General features: G+C 41.4%; 1 protein-coding gene across 1 annotated transcript in view; it reads left to right on the forward strand.

Moving 5' to 3' along the window:
• ZNF366 (zinc finger protein 366) overlaps nucleotides 343–19233 on the forward strand; it is a 64324-nt gene continuing 45433 nt past the window's right edge. The window contains exon 1 of the mRNA XM_018065747.1: nucleotides 343–508. The gene's annotated coding sequence lies outside the window, so the exon portion shown is untranslated. The remainder of the gene's footprint in view (nucleotides 509–19233) is intronic.

Raw genomic sequence — 19233 nt, forward strand, 5'->3', positions numbered from 1 at the left:
GGATTTGTTCCCCTTTCGTTGTGTCTTTTCTGCAAACTAGATGTCAGGCTGCAAGCTCAGGAGAGTCTGCCTTTCTGGAACACCATTTGTTTGGACAGGCCAGGCCAGTAAGGCTTTTCATCTCTTTAAAGCTCCCAGGGCAGAGAGCATATTTGAGGAATTCCTTTTTTCAAAGTTTTTTTTTTTTGCCCCTTCCAACATTTTGTTTAAGAGAAAATGAGATGTCTATCTTCTGTTTCCTTATTTTTTTTCAGGAAAGCAAAGGGTTGTTGACTTCCTCCCTCTCCCCTCCCTTCCTTCCTTCTTCCCGAAGGTACTCATCTGAGAAAAAGAGAACGAAGTATTGTTCCTGTTCTCTTTCTTAAGTCATTCGAAACACTGTCCCTGCGAGTTCTTTAAGTTCCCTGCAATCTGTACACAAGAAGGGAGAAAGAGAGGGAGAAAGACAGAGAGACAAGGGATCAGGTAAACCTCGGGGGCGGCTGCAGCCACTCAGACTCAGGAGCTGGTAAGTTACCCACGCAATCCTTTCTACTTCCATTTCAGTGTCCTTGCGATGGATGTTGCTGTGGGCATCTTCCACAGAAAATGCCTTACTGGGTGTAATCCTTAATCAAAGGGTGTGACTGAAGGATGGCCCAGAATTGAAGCTTGTATGTCCTTTTTTTTTTTGTTGAGAGAGACTACTGATGTTCTGCAGAGTTGAGCCTGGCAGAACTGGACATAGAATTGCTCTAGGCTAAGAAGGACATTGTGTTAAATCTGAATTTGGGCACAGATAAGCTGGTGGGTTAACCAAGAGCCACTGGAGTGCCGTGTCTCACTGAGAATTTGCTCTTCCTCAGTGCTGTGTCCTGGGAGCCTTCTCAGGGTGTCTGTTAAGAACTGTGGTTTGCTCTGGGGATTTTGTTACCCATTGTCTTGATGGAGGTGCCTGCTCCTGTTCTTTCCTTTTCATTCAACATCTCCCGCCTCAAAGAGGACTGTTAATTTGTGACTGTTATTCTGCCTCACTGAGGCAGGAGGAAGAAAAAGAAGAGAATGTCACTTTGATTTGTACTGTAAGGGGGGGGTGGGGTATGCTTATGTGTTCAGGCTCCACATGTGGGTTGAGTGTAAATTTATTATCCACTGTCAATTGAAGATGTCATCTGCCACACAAAAGAGGGCAAAGATTTAGGGGCAAGCAGCTGTAATTTTGGAAAACAACATACCAATAGGATAGGAAGGTTGAGATCAATCACTTGCGTCAGCAGGAGTGAAAAACCCAGCAAAACACTGAAGAATGTTTATCCAGTGCCTGGTTTTTTAAGCATCAAATAGAATACAGCAAACCAGTCAAGACTATACACGCAATTAATTTTTAAAAGTCTATCTTGCTTCATTTAGATTCATCAGGATGTATAATGTTACAAAAAACTCATCATGGCAAGCCACAAGGGAGTCAAGACCACATTGTCAAAAATAGACCAGCAAGGTTGCTCTGAAAGACTGTGTATATTTACTAATATTAATCATTCAACCCAGAGAGGTGTTGAATGGCTGAAAGACAAAGGACAGGCAGAGGTTTTTCTTATATTCATTTCTATGAAATTTACTGATTGAAGTCATCTGGGATGTGAAGAGTGTAATAAAATTAGCTGTTCTCTCGTTTATAAATTAATTTGGCCAGACTATGCATTAACCACGCTCAAGTAATTAATCTTTATTTAAAACTGAGCCATCTTAATAAGAGTAAGAAAATATAAAATTGGACTATTATATAGGTTTTGTTCCATTAGTCAGACTTCTTTTTTCTTCTCCTTTTCTTTCAACAGACTTTCCTTAGGAGCACTATAAAATGAGCAATGGGAAAGAGATATGATAGCGTTTTCCTGCTTGTGGAGGCAAAATTACACTAATAATAACTGAAAGTGGTTTCTAGCTCCCCTATCACCTACCCTTATTCACCCCATTTCATAGATCTTCAGGTCAAAAGGTAGCCGGGACTGATCAGCTTGGGCTTTTTTTTTTTTTTTCCATTTTTTATCAGCAAATGTGACTCAGTAGAAAATTCAGGGCTGCAATTTTTCGTGCTTCTTTCAGTTTCATTTTTCCTTGATAATATATTTAATTTTATGCCCAGTTAGAACAACATCAGAGGATACTATCTCATTTGGGTTATTGAATAAAAGCATCAGATGCAACACAATATGCAAAAAATGACAGCAGAGTCCCACCGACAAGTAAGGCAAAAGGTGGGTCTGCCTATGGCGCAGAAAACAGCCCCTCCTGCGCCTGTGTCTCCAATGTGGCCCAAGACTAAGGCGCTCAAGATAGGTTCTTTTCTGTAAAAGAAAAAATCTATATTCAGTATTTCCATTTGAGTTGTTAAGTCATTGCCATGAGAATTTTGGACACTGGGGGGAAAAAATGCAGCTCCCTAAAGAAGAAAGTCATTGACAAGCTTAACCTATTTGCTACTAATCTGTCTTCACTCAATACCAAGGAGTGAGTTGGCATTTGTGGAAACATCCAGTGTGTGATTCTTACTCGGAGTCATCAGAGGCTCTTCTGTGATATCATTAAGGAAACTCCAGCTTGAAATGAGCCAGAATTTGACACACAGAAAGTTGCATTAATTAATGTGTGCCAAAGTTGTACATATAACTAAACCATAAATTTGCTGTGTAAATGTTAAATCATGTTAGGATGTGTCCTGTGGGCTGATATGTGAATTAAATGCGAGCAAGCAGAACACCAAAGCACAGGCTTTGTTGTTATCCAAATCTGGGTTTGAATTCCAGCTTTGTCGCTTACTGTGTGACACTTAATTTGGCCAGGTAATTAACTCCTCTAAGCTGCAGTTTCCCCTAACGTAAAATTGCATCTATTTAATCTAGTTGTAGTGAAGATTAAATAAGATTATTTATGTAACACAATTAATACATAGTATGGTAAGTAGTAGGAGCCAACCCATGTCAGATGTAATTTTTAAGTCTTATATTAATACTTAAAGGCACTGTCTTTTGAAGGCAGAGTGGAATATACACACTATAATTTGTATCATGATCCTTGATCAATACTATACCAAGAGTCTGCAAAAAAAAAAAAAAAAATCCCTCATAGCTTTGAAGTTGGGCACACGTTGAGTGAAGCTATCCTGAATCCCAAAATCTTGCAAAACAAAGGAAAGCAGAGTTTAACGTTTTGATGTTTATCTCTGCTGATGGCAGAAACAGCCAGATTTAGCCTCATTAAAATGCCAGCTGTGTTCAGCAGAGGAGAGAGTAGGGGAGAGTTTGTCTTGGGATGAAAGTCTTCAATTTTCATCATGAAGAAACTACATGATGTTGTGGACGTTTCATTCTCCCTCTCACCCACTTCCCCAAGATGGTGAGCTCTGGGTTGCTGATGACCTTTTCCCTGGCAGTGGAGGGCTAGAGGCTTTTTTTTTTTTTTTTTTTTTGGAGACCATTGTGGCAGTTCGTGACTCAGCCAGAGACGAACAGATTTGAAGTGACATGTTCTCCTCACAGTAAAGACTAAGGACACTCAGTGACCCCTCTCCTCAAACATTTTAGCGGCAAGCCACCTATCACCAATATACAGAACAGTGGTACCACTACTGTGCGCGTGCGTGTGCGTGTGCGTGTGCGTGTGAGAGAGAGAGAGAGAGAGAGAGAGCGAGCTCCAACTGCTATTTTTCTCTCACTCTAAACTTTAAAACCTACGTGCTAGTTAGCCTATCAAGTAATAATGATACTTTAACTCAGTTAAACTTCCCTCTCCACTTTACCAGAGCAAAACACAGCCACAAAAACGACCGGAAATCGACCACCAATATCCCAAACCGTTGAGGATCCTTTGTTAGAGTCAGAGGCCCTGATACAATAGAGACGTGCCTGGACAACCTAGCCTTTGGAGAGCAGGTTGAAGCTGTGTTGCTCTACCCTAGAGTGCAAAACAAGCGCCTTCTCAGGTGGCTTGGAATAAGAAAACAAAGACCCGGCTGGGAGTCCGAGCGCTTCTGCCAGCCTTTGCCGCCCTCTCCACCTATGACCCGAGAGGTCTGCACTTGCTTGGACCTCAGTTTTCTCTGTAAAACGATGCAGTTGGATGAAACCGGTGACCCTCAAGGGCGTCTGTGTGTGTGAGTGTGTATCAGAGTTCATCTGGGGCTTGTTCACACTCTTCTGCCCACTGTACTAGATGCTCTATGAGACTCCCATGCTGACAGCCTGTGATTTTCTAAAATGGGTGATCACTGTTTTGTTCTATCTTCTTTAGGATTGCATCGGCATTAAAATGTATTTTTACATTTTTGTTCTAAGAACCATGCTTTCAAGCATAATTCCTATTCGGCACTGGATGTTCTCTTTAGAAATTAGTTTCGAATATATCAGTTGTTATTCTAGAAGCTGTTAGTTTTATGGAGTGAGGAATATGCCACCAATCTGATCAATATTCTATAATGACATATATTATAAAGAGCAATTACTTACAATTATAAATATTAGAATTCTATATGAATAGCACTTTTTGATTTATGCATTTATATATTATTTGTCTCTTAGAGTGAGCATGTATTCTTTCTTTCATCAGAGAAAACACAGATACTGTTTTTATATTCACTTTAAAGAATGTAGATTCAATATAAGTTTTTTGGTTTTATTTTCGCCTTTTTACAATGTGTGTTGTGCTGAGCCTTTATTAGGAGTTAGACCCTTGTCCCTAAGTTAATACTGACATGGAAAGGCAAAAGATTGATAACGGTGTTTGAAAAACCAGCACCCGCAACTCATGTTAAACCTGCTATCAAAAGAAGAGTTCTCCACGTGACAGAGAGACAGCAGATACTTTGATGTGCACTGTCAGAAACAGCTAGCCTAAAGATGGCTATTCTTTTTAATTATTCAAATATCAAATACATTTAGATAAAAGAATAAGAGCTTGTCTTCATCAGAAGTTATGTATAATACATAAATTCACTAGAAAGTAAGCACCATGAGGACAGGGCCTTCTTTTGTTCACTGCTGTAAGCGTACAGCCTAGAACACATAATAGATGTAAAAATATTTGTTTAACGGATGACAAATAAGTGGGCTGTAGAGTGAAGCATGCCATTTCTAGTTAATACTAAACACAGCAGTTAGGAAGTTAAAGATCAGTCAAACTCTCTGGGATTCTGGACAACGCCAAACTGCCGGCTTGACTTGTTTATTTCCCACCTGAACCGACTGAATGGCTTACTCCTCCATCACGTGCCTGGGGCTGCTACATGTGTATTAATGTGTCATCTTGGTGAGGACCCTGCCCACTTGTTCCTGGGTGATAAACATTTATCAGATGCACAGAAAAGACTGTTGGTTGCATTTTGTTTTCCATTTCTTTCCTGGGCAGATGATGGGTTAGCACATTGTTTCTGGCGAGAGAGAGAGGGGTCATTTGTTTTCCCTTGACTGAGGCAGTCATGAGCCAGGGTTTAGCCTTGTGGGAAATGCTCAGTGCTCTCTGGTTTTTACAGGCAGGGCTGTAAATCCAAGTTAAAGGGACGCCACTCTGGTTGAGTTTACACAAACATGAAGGAGTGAATTCAGGGAGGGAAACGTGATATCCTCACGGTGCACAATACCCTTTCCTTCATATAATTAGGCACTGGAGACAGCCCAAACAAGCAAATACCGGACTGTGGCAGTTTTGCATTTACATGGCAGATGTAAAAGTGGTAAATATATGTATGAATATGATAACAACTTTGCTGTCTTAGTTGTTAAGACCTCTCATTGATAAAGCCTATCTCTTTATTGCCAAATACCAGGACCACACAAAGGAATTCTTCCCCCTTCTCTTTTCCTATGATCTGTTACGGCTGCACTTTGACCTCATTCTGTGACGGCCACTGGTATTAATGGGGAATGAGATAACCACAAGAGCACCACCACCACCCGCAGTATTTATGGAAGAGTTTTTAGCAAGATTGGGGCCTGCCAAGAACTTTACGTACATTATTTCACTTAACCCTCCCATTCTAAGAAGTAGGCGCTTTAGAGATGAGGAAAGGCACCTACCTTGTTTAACAGATAAGCTAGAAAAAGCAAATGATTTACTCAAGGTCACTGAATTGATGTTGCTTGTTTTCAGCCTTCTCATTAAAGAGGAAGCAGCTAAAAACTTTTTTTTCATTAAGTATCCCTTAAAGTGTGTGTGCATCCTTAGCCATGTTGCTTTGTGACCTTCCCAGCACCCCCCACACAGACTGTAGCCCACCAGGCTCCTCTGTCCATGGGATTCTCTAGGCAAGAATGCTGGAGTGGGTTGCCATTTCCTCCCTAGAGGTCGAACCCTAGGGGTCGAACCCACGTCTCCTGCATTGCAGGCAGATTCTTTACTGCCGATCCATCGGGGAAGCCCATCCCTTATGGCAGCGTTCCTCAAATGTAGTCAAATAACCAATAGTATGGTATTACCTGGGAATTTGTTAGAAAAGCAGAATCTCGGGCTGTATCCTAGACCCCCTGAATCAGAATTGGCGTTTTAACACGATCTCCATATGATTCAGGTGCACATTCGTGTTTGAGCAGCACTGCCTTAGGGTTTTGATCTGTTGTATATACAGACTGACATAGGTCCCTCTCCTATGGAGCTACAAAGCCCTTTCATAAATTCTGAACTTGTCCAAGACAGCATTACTCCCTCTTGGATAATGGTGTTACTAAACAAACCTCAAGTCTATCAGCTCTGAGCAACATTAAGCATGACTTTGATGGTCTCACCTAGCAATGGGACACCACACAAATGGACCCTGATAATCTCAGAGAGTAAAGGTTTGGGGTATTGTTTTTCAAGTGTGTTCTGAGAACCGAACATCAGAGTCACTGGGATAGATTCCTAGACACTTCTCCAGCTCTGATGAATCTGGGGAGGGGCCTCAGAGGGGAACATCTTCCTCGTGGTATCATCTTGTGGCTTATGGAAGACCCAGCAGGGGCAGTGACAAGTTTGGGGAACGTCATTCCAATAAGGTGTCCAGCTTTTTCAGCAGCTTGAAAAAATATTTGAATGCAAATAGTACAAGATAGAGTATCTCAGATTATCTTCTTCCAGGAAGAAGAGGTATTCTGCCAGCTTCCTCATTTGAAAGCTGGAGGATGGGGTCAAGAGACCCCCTGCTATCCGCCTCTGGGAAAAGAGGGGTGGGTCCCCAGCATCACCGCCCAGGAGCAGACGCCAGCACACACCCCTCACTCTCGAAAGAATCCTTAGAGCTTCCTCTGCACTGGGGACTCACCGTTCTGGCTTAGAACAGAAATCAAGAGGGGGCTATTGTTGGAGGGGTGGGGAAAGGAAGCCGGGCCGGAAGAGAGTGAGGGAGAGGACCGGAATAGCCTCTGGTTGGCTTGGGCCCGGACAAAACGCCTCTGCCTGGATGGAGGTAGTGGCTTCTCCCCCTTAATTGAGCCCCTCTGGCCCTCTCCCACAGGAAGTGTAAGGAGAGAAAGAACTTTGAGTTTTCAGTGCTGTTTTATGGAACACCCACCACAAAAGCCACTACTTGGTTCTTGCTGTTTTTCTAATTCAGGTGGTTTTCTTCCCCATAGCATAGTGGAGCTCCTCTCCTTCCCTCCACACTTATTAGCTTTTTCAGTTAAAAAAAAAAGTGTACAAAGAGGGGTCTTTCTTATCCTGAAAAACGTATGTATTGAAAACTTTGAAGTTGCTATAAGGAGCACCATACTTTATCCATCAAGGTGGGGCTCCTGAAGTTTTAGAACTTGAACTCTTAGGGTGAAGAACAAGCAAAAAGCTCTCCAAGGTTACTCTAGGTATATCCAGAATCCTAGCCCCTACTGGATCTTTTAAGAGAGTAGGGCAATCATGGTCTTTCTCAACACTTAGGAGATGGCCAGCACATAATGCAGCAAGCAAGCTGGTGTCTCCTCCCACATGCCCACAGCTCCTCTGCTGCCAGTGTTGTCTACACAGCCCCCCAGGGATGGAGAATTCTTATCTGCTGGCTGTAGCCTAGGCCGTGAGTCTTAATGAGGATGCTGGAGGAGAGAAGAGCCTAGGCTTTGGAAAAGAAGGTGCAGTTCAGTAATACATTGTTTTGGTGTGTCTGCACAACCTTTAAGTGCTCAGATGTCTCCCACTTTACACTAGCTCCTCTTGCTCTTTCTGAGCCTCCTAGGAAAGGAATTGTGGTATCACATACTTGGTGCCTACAGTTAGGAAGGACGTTCAGCTGTGAGCAGATCCTACCCCAGAAGGATTAGGATAGAAAGTGCCAAGTGTATTTGCCTTCAACCAATGTGGATTTTTTTGGGAGACGGTAATGGTTTACTTACTAAAGTATTATCTCTTTTGTTTCTAGCACATGTGCTTTACACACATGTGTACAAACACACATACATAGAGACTATCCAAAATCACTGGCTCTTATCAAAGGAAACTATGGATTAACCCCAAATTGTTTATTTGACCAAGAATGTAGTATCTAATTCTCAGTCCCTTGTACTTTCATATAGATTTACTATTGTAATTAAAACTTTCCTACTGATGATAAAAAAAAAATCTCTGAATTTTGTTAGCTAGTGGCAGTGGAGGAGAAGAGAGGACTTGTGTTATTGCAAGAAATTCATAAAGTGTTCCATTAACTTATTGTGTGTTGATCTGAGAATGTTAATGCAGGAGAGAAAGCTAAACTCTGAGTTAGTGATAGAGGCTTGAGTGTGCTCATTGACACATGGACAGAAGGCAAGTGAGTGAACCTAAAAGCATATGGAAATTTAATATATGACAAAAATAACATTGCATATCAGAGAGGAAAGTTAGATTATGTAACTAATGATTGGGACACCTAGGGAGAAAACAAACTTATATCTGTTCTTTATTTCATAAAATTCAAGATAGATCAAAGATTTAAAATGTTAAAAATAAAAACATAAAAATAATAGGAAAATGGCAGATTTTTTTTTAAATCTCGAAGTAGGAAAAGTCTTTCTAGTTTTATCTAAAAGCCTTAACATCTGTTATACATTAAAATGAAAAAGCTTCTATAGGGCCCAAATTCAATAAGCAAGATCAAAATAGCAAATTAAACACTAGGGGAAACATTCTAAACATGTATATTGCAACGAACTTAATATGACCAGAAAATGGGCAGATGACATGAAACACATTTCTTATTAAATGAAATATAGTTAGTTCTTAGACATGTGAAAAATAAAAGATAATATGTTGTTGTTGCTGTTCAGTTGCTCAGTCGTGTCCAACTCTTTGTACCCCCATGGACTGCAGCACACCAGGCTTCCCTGTCCTTCACTATCTCCCACAGTTTGCTCAAATTCATGTCTACTGAGTCAGTGATGCCATCCAACCATCTCATCTTCTGTCGTCCCCTTCTCCTCCTGCCTTCAATCTTTCCCAGCATCAGGGTCTTTTCCAATGAGTCAGTTATTGCATCAGGTGACCAAGGTCTTGGAGCTTCAGCTTCAGCATCAGTTCTTCCAATGAATATTCAGGGTTGATTTTCTTTAGGGTTGACTGGTTTGATCTCGCTGTCCAAGGGACTCTCAAGAATCTTTTATTTCATAATAAATAAATGCAAATTAAAACTATAAGATACCATTTTTTACCTACTTGATGAAACAAAAGTTGGGGCACTTGTTTGGATATTTGTTTTCGTGGATTTGGAGAGTACGGTCATACACAGATGGTGGAATAGAGAATTAGTAAAACTTCACTGTAGAGAGCAATTTGTGAGTGTCTATAAAAATGTAAAAGTGACTCTTCTTAGAAATTACCTTACAAATATACTTAGATGATGTAAAAAGATATACCTACAATGCAAGATTAAAAAAATAAGATTAGTATAGCATAATTGTTCATCAATAAGGGATTGGATCAATTAAGTATATATCCATATACAATGAAAATGCTTCTGATTTTAAGTTCCACGTTCTGATAATTTCCTTAAGGATGATCACTTCACATCCATCTACATTCCTCTTGTCCTTTCCCTGCCAGCATGTCACTGAATGCCATATATAAAGCCACAGCCAAAGGCTATGTTCCTTCTCCTTCAGTTGCCTCTCAATTTATAGGGTCCCTATTCCCTTGGCAACATGTGAAATATGAGTGTCAACCAGGGTGAGAAAACAGTCCTGGAAGCCAGGTATGAGGGGGAGTGGCAAGGCAGTATAGAGGAGTGGTTACAACCCCTGCTCTGGGGGCAGATACTTGAGATCAAGTCCCCATCCTCTCACTTGCCAGTGGTGTGATCATGCATAGTTTAATTTTTTCATCTGCATGACAGGTACAAAATCACACCACCCTCTTAGGGTTTGTTGTGAGGATTAAGAGTGATAATTCATGCAACTGCTTACTCACAGTGCCTGCCTCATAGTAATATTCAATAAATGTTAGCTCTTTTAATTATTAATCTGAACTTTCCCTCCTGCCCACGGGACCTGAAACTCTCTTGGGGGAGGAGGGAAGAGAGGCATCTAAGTTAGCAAATTATGTACTCATTAGCATCATGAACTTGGAATGCTGGGATGATTGAAGGGGTTTTTGTTTTTTTTTCAATCCAACAAGAATAAAGGGAGAGACTGGAGTAATTTCTGCTGCCCCCAAGTTAGTATCATTGAGGGAAACTTCTTCCAAAATTCTATGCCCTGGAGTCAGTTATATCCTGAAAATATGATGAATGCAGGCCGTAAAACTGCAAGATTGTATGTAACATTATGCTGGGAGTTGAGCCAGTTAAGCAGCAAGTTTCAATTTGCATGAAAAATGTGCCTTAAATTACATTTGGATCAAACTATCATTAAATATTAATATTAGGGCCATAGTATAACTTCCTCCCCATGGTAGTCATTTAATAAATGAGTTGCAGTTTCAAACCAAACCAAACCAGACCCAAACCTTCCGTCACTGTGATGTGCGTATGCCCTTATTTCCCAGCTCTAGTCTCAAGGCAGCACAGCAAGGGATGAAGCTAAACCCAGCCAGTCTGTGCGTCCCTGTGACTTCAAGGATCCCAGCCAGAGATAGCAGACCTCCGGCAAAAACAATAAAAGATATCTGATGGCTTTTACAGGAACTGAATTTCCCTTCTGTGTGTAAGGTGATAGTGAACCCTCTTTATATACATCTTACATATATATAAGGAAAGAGACACAGGAAGAGATTAAACAGTAATGACTACTTCCAGACACTTTCTATCTAGACTTCGATCAGACGTACAAACTTGCTATAGGTAGCAGTTTAAGAGTAGAAAACTCATTGCCGCCAGAAGACCTGGATTCTTCAAAGTATCTTCCTTTGTATGCCTTATATGTTATTAGATCACATTCTAGAAGCTTCCAGAAGACATAGTTTAACTTAATGGGTTGCCCTGCTTACTAATTCTTTCATGTGTGTCTGTTCTCCCTAACTACATTGGAACCATATTTGTCAGAGACAGTTTTTTGACCATTTTTGTACTCCCTCAGACAAGAACCCTCCAAATTCTTGTTGGTCTCATCTTAATTCTCTCTGAGATTCTTTGTAAAAGCTCTTATTATCCCCACTTTAAAGATGAGCAGACTAAAACTGAGAGATGATGGATGATTCCACAGAAGTCATGCAGCTCTGTGAATCTGCAGGATCTATGGAGTTATTGCAAGGAGTCAAGGGGTCTCTACTTGGATGTCAAGTGCCTACTGTTTGTACACGGACTAATGTTTTGAAAGTATACGTACCTCTTTCAAATATGGTTCTTTATATCATGGTAATTAATAAGATATAAATTAATGTAAAATGTAAAATTAATGCAAAATTTTTAATTACTGAATTAAAAATAGCTTTTGGTTATTTTGTATTTTTACTGGGGATTTGCAAAATGAGTTTAGTTAGTTATGGAATTTATGAAATTTACAAAGGGAATCATGCTGAGAAATCTGGAAACCACTGCTGGGGTTTTCCAATAAATTATATGGAGGTGCTTTGAATAATCTAGGTCTTCTGGTATAAATGAAATTTTCCACTCTAAAACTGCTACCTATAGCAAGTTTGTACATTTGATAGAAGTCTAGATAGAAAGTGTCTGGAAGTAGTCATTACTGTTTAATCTCTTCCTTTGTCTAACAACTATCTCCCCAAAGACTCCTGGTTCCTTCCTTTGTAACCTGTGTGACCTTGAGCAATCTGCTTAACCTATTGGTGTACCAGTTTCCTTACTGGCAAAGTGGGGGAAAGTGTAGAGCCTACCTCATAGGATGCTGTGAGGTCCCATGAGTTAATACACGTGATAACTTACACATTCTTGCTCCATAAGAAACATTCAGCAAGTGTGGTTGTTGCTGTGGCACCACTTGGCACTATTCTTGTCACAGAGTTGGAACCTGATGGACCTTTTTTGGGATGAGTTAATGAAAAGTGAAAATGTGGCGCAGGCAGCAAGGACAATCCAGATCCATATAACTTCTCCTCTACATCTCTTTAGTTACAGGCAGGGTTTTTATGCAGATGCTGCATTTGGGAGTATTTGCTTCAGTGAGCTTGAGATAGCGAGATGAGGTTTCTATATCTTCTGGTCCAGTAGCCTTTACAAATCTATCAATTTTATGCATTAGATTCATCAAAATATGCATTTAATGGATCAGGCAGGAAAAGTCTGGAGCTCATGTCAAGTACAGGCTTTATTCCTCATCAAAAACTATAAGAGGAAACAAGACCAGTAGACCGTCTAAATGGGAGGAGAAAAGCATTGCTTTCTTGCCACAAACCAAAATGCTGAGGATCACAGTTATGAGAGGGTCAAAGGAAGTTAGAATGACCTTTCATAGCAGGCTCAATGTTTATCTAGCTTAAAATTTCACTTCCAGATCATCCCATGGATAGTTATTTAGCTTTATTCCATGAACAACCTTTGAGCCAGATAGAAAGTTTTTCTGTTTTTCTTTTTTCCAGTGTTTGCAAAATGAGGTGTTGATGGCAGGAGAAAAGAAGCCCTCACTAGACTTTTAAAAATGGGCCACCCTGAGTGTCACTGCTGGCTGACATAGTTTTTTCTAACAAGTGTCAGGCATATGGGCCAGCACAGACACTCGGCTTGTCCGAATTGGGTGCTTGTTCCAAGGCCAGGCAATAATAGTCCTAGCAGCTACTCACCCTTGGCTGTCCCATGTGGGCAAGGCTCTGTGCTGGTGCTATGGACACTACATGAATAAAACTCAGTTTGAGCTTTCCATATTCACCTCCATCCATTGACCCTATTTCTACTCACTGGGACCACACAAAACAAATCCAGTCCTTCCATGTGTCAGTTCTTCAAAGCATTCAAGTAGAAGACCTCAAATCCCCAGACCTCCACACACCTCCTTCTTGAGACGCCGGTCTCAGCCACCTCAGGAAGCGGGGTTTTCTGTCTCCCCTCCAGCAAGGCCACGCTCCTCTGCATGCTCCCCACTGTGTCTCAGTCCGCAACATTTCACCCAGAAACCCCTCCCCACCATCCCAGTGGTTTGGCCAGTGCACAACCAGGGCTCTCTGAGGCCCATTTCAGGTCCGGAGCAATTGCCAAAAATCTCCCTCAGAAGGTCCAGATGAAAAGGGCTGGAGTGAAAAACAGAGAACTTAGAATTATTGATTTGTGTTATCATTTTTCTAAACTTCAGCCCTAATCTTGTTGCTGGTCCTTCTCCTTCCTCTTTATGACCATGGGAATCTCTTCTCACCAGTGTTGTTAGGAAACCAAAACACATTAGTATAGGTATTATTTATTGAGTGTTTTTGTTATGTTTTGTTTTGTTTTTGCTTTTGGTCAGGTGTTTATATGTCTTATTTTATGAAATCTCAGAACTAACCTTGTGAGGTGGTTTTCTTTCTTGTTTGTTTTGCTTCCATATGAGAAACCTGAGGCTCAGAGATTAACTGCTCACAGTTGGTAAATGAAAGACCCAGAATTCAAACCCTTGGCTGCCTATCTTCCTCGTTTATGCTCCTTCAAACTCACTCAGCCTCTCTCTGACATAGAAGGTTGGAACATTCCTAGCATTCTATCTGACCATACTACATGCTCAGTAAATGTTAGTTTCCCTTTCTCTCTTCATCTTCCCCCTTCCTCCAATGAATGCAACCTAAAAATGAGGAAGAGGGTTGTGAGCTGACATAAGTGCATGCCAGACCTCTGAGGTGGCCATGCAACATGAGCCCCAACGTGAGGTGCCTTCAGCCCTCTCAGCTGTCCCATGGGGCTGTGGGCGAGCTCAAAGGGCCCCATCAACATCCGATAGCCAACTGGTTTAGTATCAGGCCATGTCTAGGGCTTCTTTCTAACCAATTTGCACCTTTTATAGCTTCTTCATCTTTCTTCTAACAATTCTATTCATTCCCCAAACTCCAGTTAAATTGAAAGTCTCTTCAGAACTACCAGCACCTCAAAGCTAGTCCTGCTTCATTTGGACCTTTGGGTCCATAAAACAAGGTAAGATGTAGACAGAGAGCATCACCTCAGGGGAGGCGGGAGGCCTTGGACGAGCTTCTCTTCGGATCCTTCTGCCTCACTGGGGCCCTTTATGCCCCTTGGAGAGGCTTCTAATGCAGTGCTACCAGCAGCTATCTGACTCAGGCTCAGTAGTGCTCAACTAGGGACAGTGCATTCCACTACCACCCCTACCCCCAGGCATCTGGAAGCAGGGAGGGTACCTTTTGGTTATCACAATGACCAGGGGTACTACGGGCATCCAGTAGTTGGGGGAGGGCAGGGATGTTAGAGTTCTGCAGGGAAGCCTCACAAAACAGATCCCCTTGAGAAAGTCCGGGCTGTGACTGTGCCCAGCACAGTGCCTCTCCTTCCACAGATGTTTAATACAAATCTTCTGAAGCAATGTTCCCCTTCGTCACATTTCCTATTTTTATGCATATCTCACCTCTCACTGAAGGTTCTGAAATAGAGGTATCTTGCTTGCCTCTAATTTCTGGAAGAGACTGCAGAGGTGGAGGTCTCATTCAGCTCTGTCTCATATAGACTCCCTTCCTCTTTCCTTCTATTCTCAAGAATTCAACAGTTTAGAGAACCACAACCCTAATGAATGCCTTCTAAATGGATCAATTAGATTTACCCTCTGAATAGGTCTCAAAGACTAAATGTACTAGAGCAAATTTAAACTGTTCTCTTCCAGTGTGGAGTCAAACACCCTAAAAAAGTACAAGGTTGATGACGTAATTCAACGAGTTGTTAATGATTAAGTCTAAGTGAGTTTGAGCAAGCTCTGGGAGTTGGTGATGAACAGGGAAACCTGGTGTGCTGCAGTCCATGGGGTCACAAAGAGTCAGACAGGACTGAGCAACGGAACTGAATCAATTTGACTCAACGAGCAGCAGTGGCCCATTGGTTTCTCCTCTCAGACCCATGAAGTCACAGCCTGGATCAGGCAAAGGAAGGGAGAGACCTCTTAAGAAGCCAGGGAGGAAAAAGCTAAAAGTTTGAGGTCTCACCATCTTCATCATTCTCCCCAAAATGTTAGAAAAGCAGGTACTAAGTAGATCAAGGCCCTGACCTTGCTCTAGTAGAGATAGCCTGTTACTATCAAGAGTCAGAACCAAATCCCTACAAAAGCTCTGTGCCCTTGATGCCAACTCCTTCGTAGCAGCATGTTGCTGTCAGGTAAAGCATTCTCTGCGGTGGGAAGTTTTCAGAGTTCATTGGTTTTACTTTATGGCTGATTTCCTTGATAAGACACACAGCTCCTTTCTCATTTATAAATTTCAGAGAGGAGCTTCTCTTCTCATCATGGGAATTTCCATCTCTGCACCTCTCAAGGGCTCTCTCGTTTTCTTAAAGGGTATGAGGGAATGCTTTAAGAAGTCTTAAAGTTTATTTTCATTCTTCTCAAACTGGAAACGGCCATCTCAGGGCTGCTAAGGAAGAGCTGAGAAGGATCACAAAGCAGAGAAATTTAATAAGAAAGGAAAGAACTAACTTTTATTTAGCACTTGCTATGTGCCATGAATATTACTATTAGGTGTCTGGTTTTAATCGTTCCCCAGATCAATGAAGTAGTGTATTAGTCTGGATAGACTAGGTAACGCTTCAATGACAAGCAAACTCTAAATCGCCATGGCTTAAAAAAATAAAGGAAGGAAGAAAACAAGGATTTATCTCACCCTTCCATTACATATTCATTATGAGAATCAACAATGGCTTTGACCTACATCATGTTAACTTTAGGACCTGAGCTGACAGAACAGCTATACTGGAAATGTTTCAGGTTGCTATGGTAAGAGGAAAAGAAAATTATGGAAATCGTGGACTGATTCTCAAAGATTCCACAAGGAAATGACACATGTCACTTGTGCTCACATTTTGTTGACCAAAGCTAGTCACATGGCCGTGCCTACATGTAAGGGGAGTAGGGAAGTGCAATCTGACTATGTGCTCAGGAGAAGAGCTAGAAATATTTGATAAATGAAGAGTGATTATCCTGTTGTTATAGCTGAGAAGAGAGAGGCCTAGGAAAGTTAGTAGGTGAGGGAGCTGGGGTTCTGTGTCCTTAGCTCTTTACTCTTTTTACATACGGGCTGCTGTACCTTTCCTCCCAATGCTGCCATGAGCTTAAGTATCCTTGGGGCTTGAGGGCATGTTCACCCTGGTGTGGACATGTTAAAGCCAAACCCAAGTCATTGTGGCTTAGCCTTTATTTCATGTACTTTTATTCTCTGTAAAGGTCTTCAACATGTTCAGTGTGAAATTATTATGTAATAGAAATTTATCTTTGAACACATGCCCCAGATTTTTCTTTTAATCATAGTCTCAAGTATCATAGGTTTCTTTGCTTACTGCTTTTATTTGTTGAATGATGAGAAAAAGGCCACTCTGCCCTTAGCTTAATAAAGATGCTGCCTGGTGGATATTCAAGATTCAGAGGAAAAGATGCCCCAACTTATCTTCATTACCTTCAAGACAGTCTTAAAAAAAAATTACTTGCTCAAAGGAACAATAAGATAACAAGACTGATTCTGCTAGCCCTTAGAAAATCAATCCTGATATTTCATCTCCAGAGAGCTCAGAGGAAGTGCCATGTTATATCAATTCTTCTCAGAGTTCCAAGTACTGCTAATGGGAGAGAAAAGTCTGGAAAGGAAATCCTAAATGATCTGCCATAGGTAGAATTTCAGACTTTAACCTGTCCTAGGTTTTGCATTCTACTCCATAACCTATCCATATTTGCTTGCATTTAAAATGTTTTAAATTATGCACCACTAAAACTGATAAGCAAAGAAGATATTATACAATTTATTATTTGGTTTTCTCCATCCATAGAAACTTGACTTAAACCCTTCTTAATCCACTAACAACAATATGCTTATCACCTGAGAGTAGGTCCCAGGGGAACAGGGATAAGGATTGAGGGTAGAGCTGGTTCCTCCTAAAAGCTAAATTATCCAAGAGCCAGGAGAGAATAAAAGCGAGGAAGAGGAGGAAGGGTAGGAGTCGGGGAGGAAAGGAGAAGAGGAACATGAAGTGGCGTCTGGAGACGAGGCGTGAGTACAGCCAAGGAAGAACCCCAAATATGGTCTTAAAAAAACACACAGAAAGAACTCAAGACTATTTTACTGATCACAACAGTTGTTAAATAACTACATTTTAAAATTGGTTATATTCTCCTTATCCATTAAAAACAGACAAAGTCCTTTGTCCAAAGCACAGCTAGTTGTAGCCTTAGGCAAATTGTTTAACTTTGCTCGGTTCTCAGCCATAAAACAGGAACTCAAATGCTGCTCAGCTTAATGAAGTGTAAAGTTTGCAAAACTCTTTGAAAGCAGACAGCGCAATTTAAGTATTATGTATTATTAAATAAATGCCTGTTTAGGAAAGAAACTCTCCATTAGCATTATGTGTACTCTAACTAGTAGTTAACACCCGGGAGAGCTGGTTGTCAAAATTTTTATGACAGAAGGGATCCAGGCATCCATCACTTAAAATGGAAAATAAAAGAACAAAGAAACAAGCCCGGGCAGTAAGGAATGGAATGCGCCATTAAGGCATTGGCTTGGTTCAGAGAGAGATTCCCCGAGCTAAAGAAGGCTTCGTTTACTGGCATGGAAAAATATGGGGCCAGGAAATTGCTCAGAGGTCTCCTGTCTTTTCCTGTGCACATGGAGATACGCTATGTGTTGGCTACTGTTTTGGATCAGAATCTCCGTTTTAGAAATAGCCTGAGTTGTGTCCTTGGAAAGGGAGAGGGCTGTGTGGTATATTTGTGTGCGGTGGGGATGGAGGAGGGGGAGGTGGGAGAATATGGGGAGGAGCTATTTAGATGTTCCCTGGAGCCAGATTGCTTCCTTGGCCTCACAGACAGTTACCAGAACTGAGCTGGGACAGTGAGCAGCTGACCTGGGCTTAGGGAACCTCCAAGTCTCCTGAAATAGCTCCAAAGTGGAGCCAAGCTGGCCCTCCTAACACAACGGGCCAGCTCTGCGTGGTCACGCTGGATGGCTGGTTGCAAGTCCACCTGTTTTTCAGGTTCATGGGCTGAACCTTAGTCTTTGAGTCAACAGACATTTATTTGGCAACAACCTCCTGACAAACACTGTTTTAGGCACTGGAGGTATAACAGAAAACAAAAAACAAACATTCCTGCCCTCATGGAGTCTGCATTCTAGTAGAGAGAATTGGACAATGAATAAGATAAATTATATAATTTGTTATAAGATATGGAGAAAAATAAATCAGGGAAGGAGAGAGAATAGGGAATGTGTGGTGGAGGGATCAGAATTAGGGTGGCCTCGTTGAAAAGGTGGTTTTTGTTCATATCGAACAAAAACTGGAAAGAGGCAAAGAGAGAATCATGTAGGTATCCAGAGGAAGAGCTTCTAGGCAAAAAGGGCAGCAGGTGCAAAGGCTTTGAGGTGGGAGAATGCCTGGTGTGTGCAAGAAACAACCAGAGGCCATTATGCTTAGAGTGGAGTAAGAAAGGGAGAGTGCGGTGGGGCATGAGGTCAGAGGGGTAACGACATCATGGAGAACTTGCAGGCTACAGGATGAGCTCAGACTTTAAAACCAAAGATTGCTGGAGAGTTTTAGGCAAGGGAGTGAAAAGATCTGACTTCCATTTTAATAGAATCAATTTGACTATCGTGTTGAGTAGGCCTTGAGGAGCCAAGGGTGAAGGAAGAGAGTTAAGAGTGGTTCTATTAAAAGGTAATTTTCATCTGTTTCAAAGTAAAGGTCAAAGACCTTGGAAGAAACTTGCGGCTGGGACC

The sequence above is a fragment of the Capra hircus genome, chromosome 20 (assembly GCF_001704415.2).
Source record: "Capra hircus breed San Clemente chromosome 20, ASM170441v1, whole genome shotgun sequence".
Classification (NCBI taxonomy): domain Eukaryota; kingdom Metazoa; phylum Chordata; class Mammalia; order Artiodactyla; family Bovidae; genus Capra; species Capra hircus.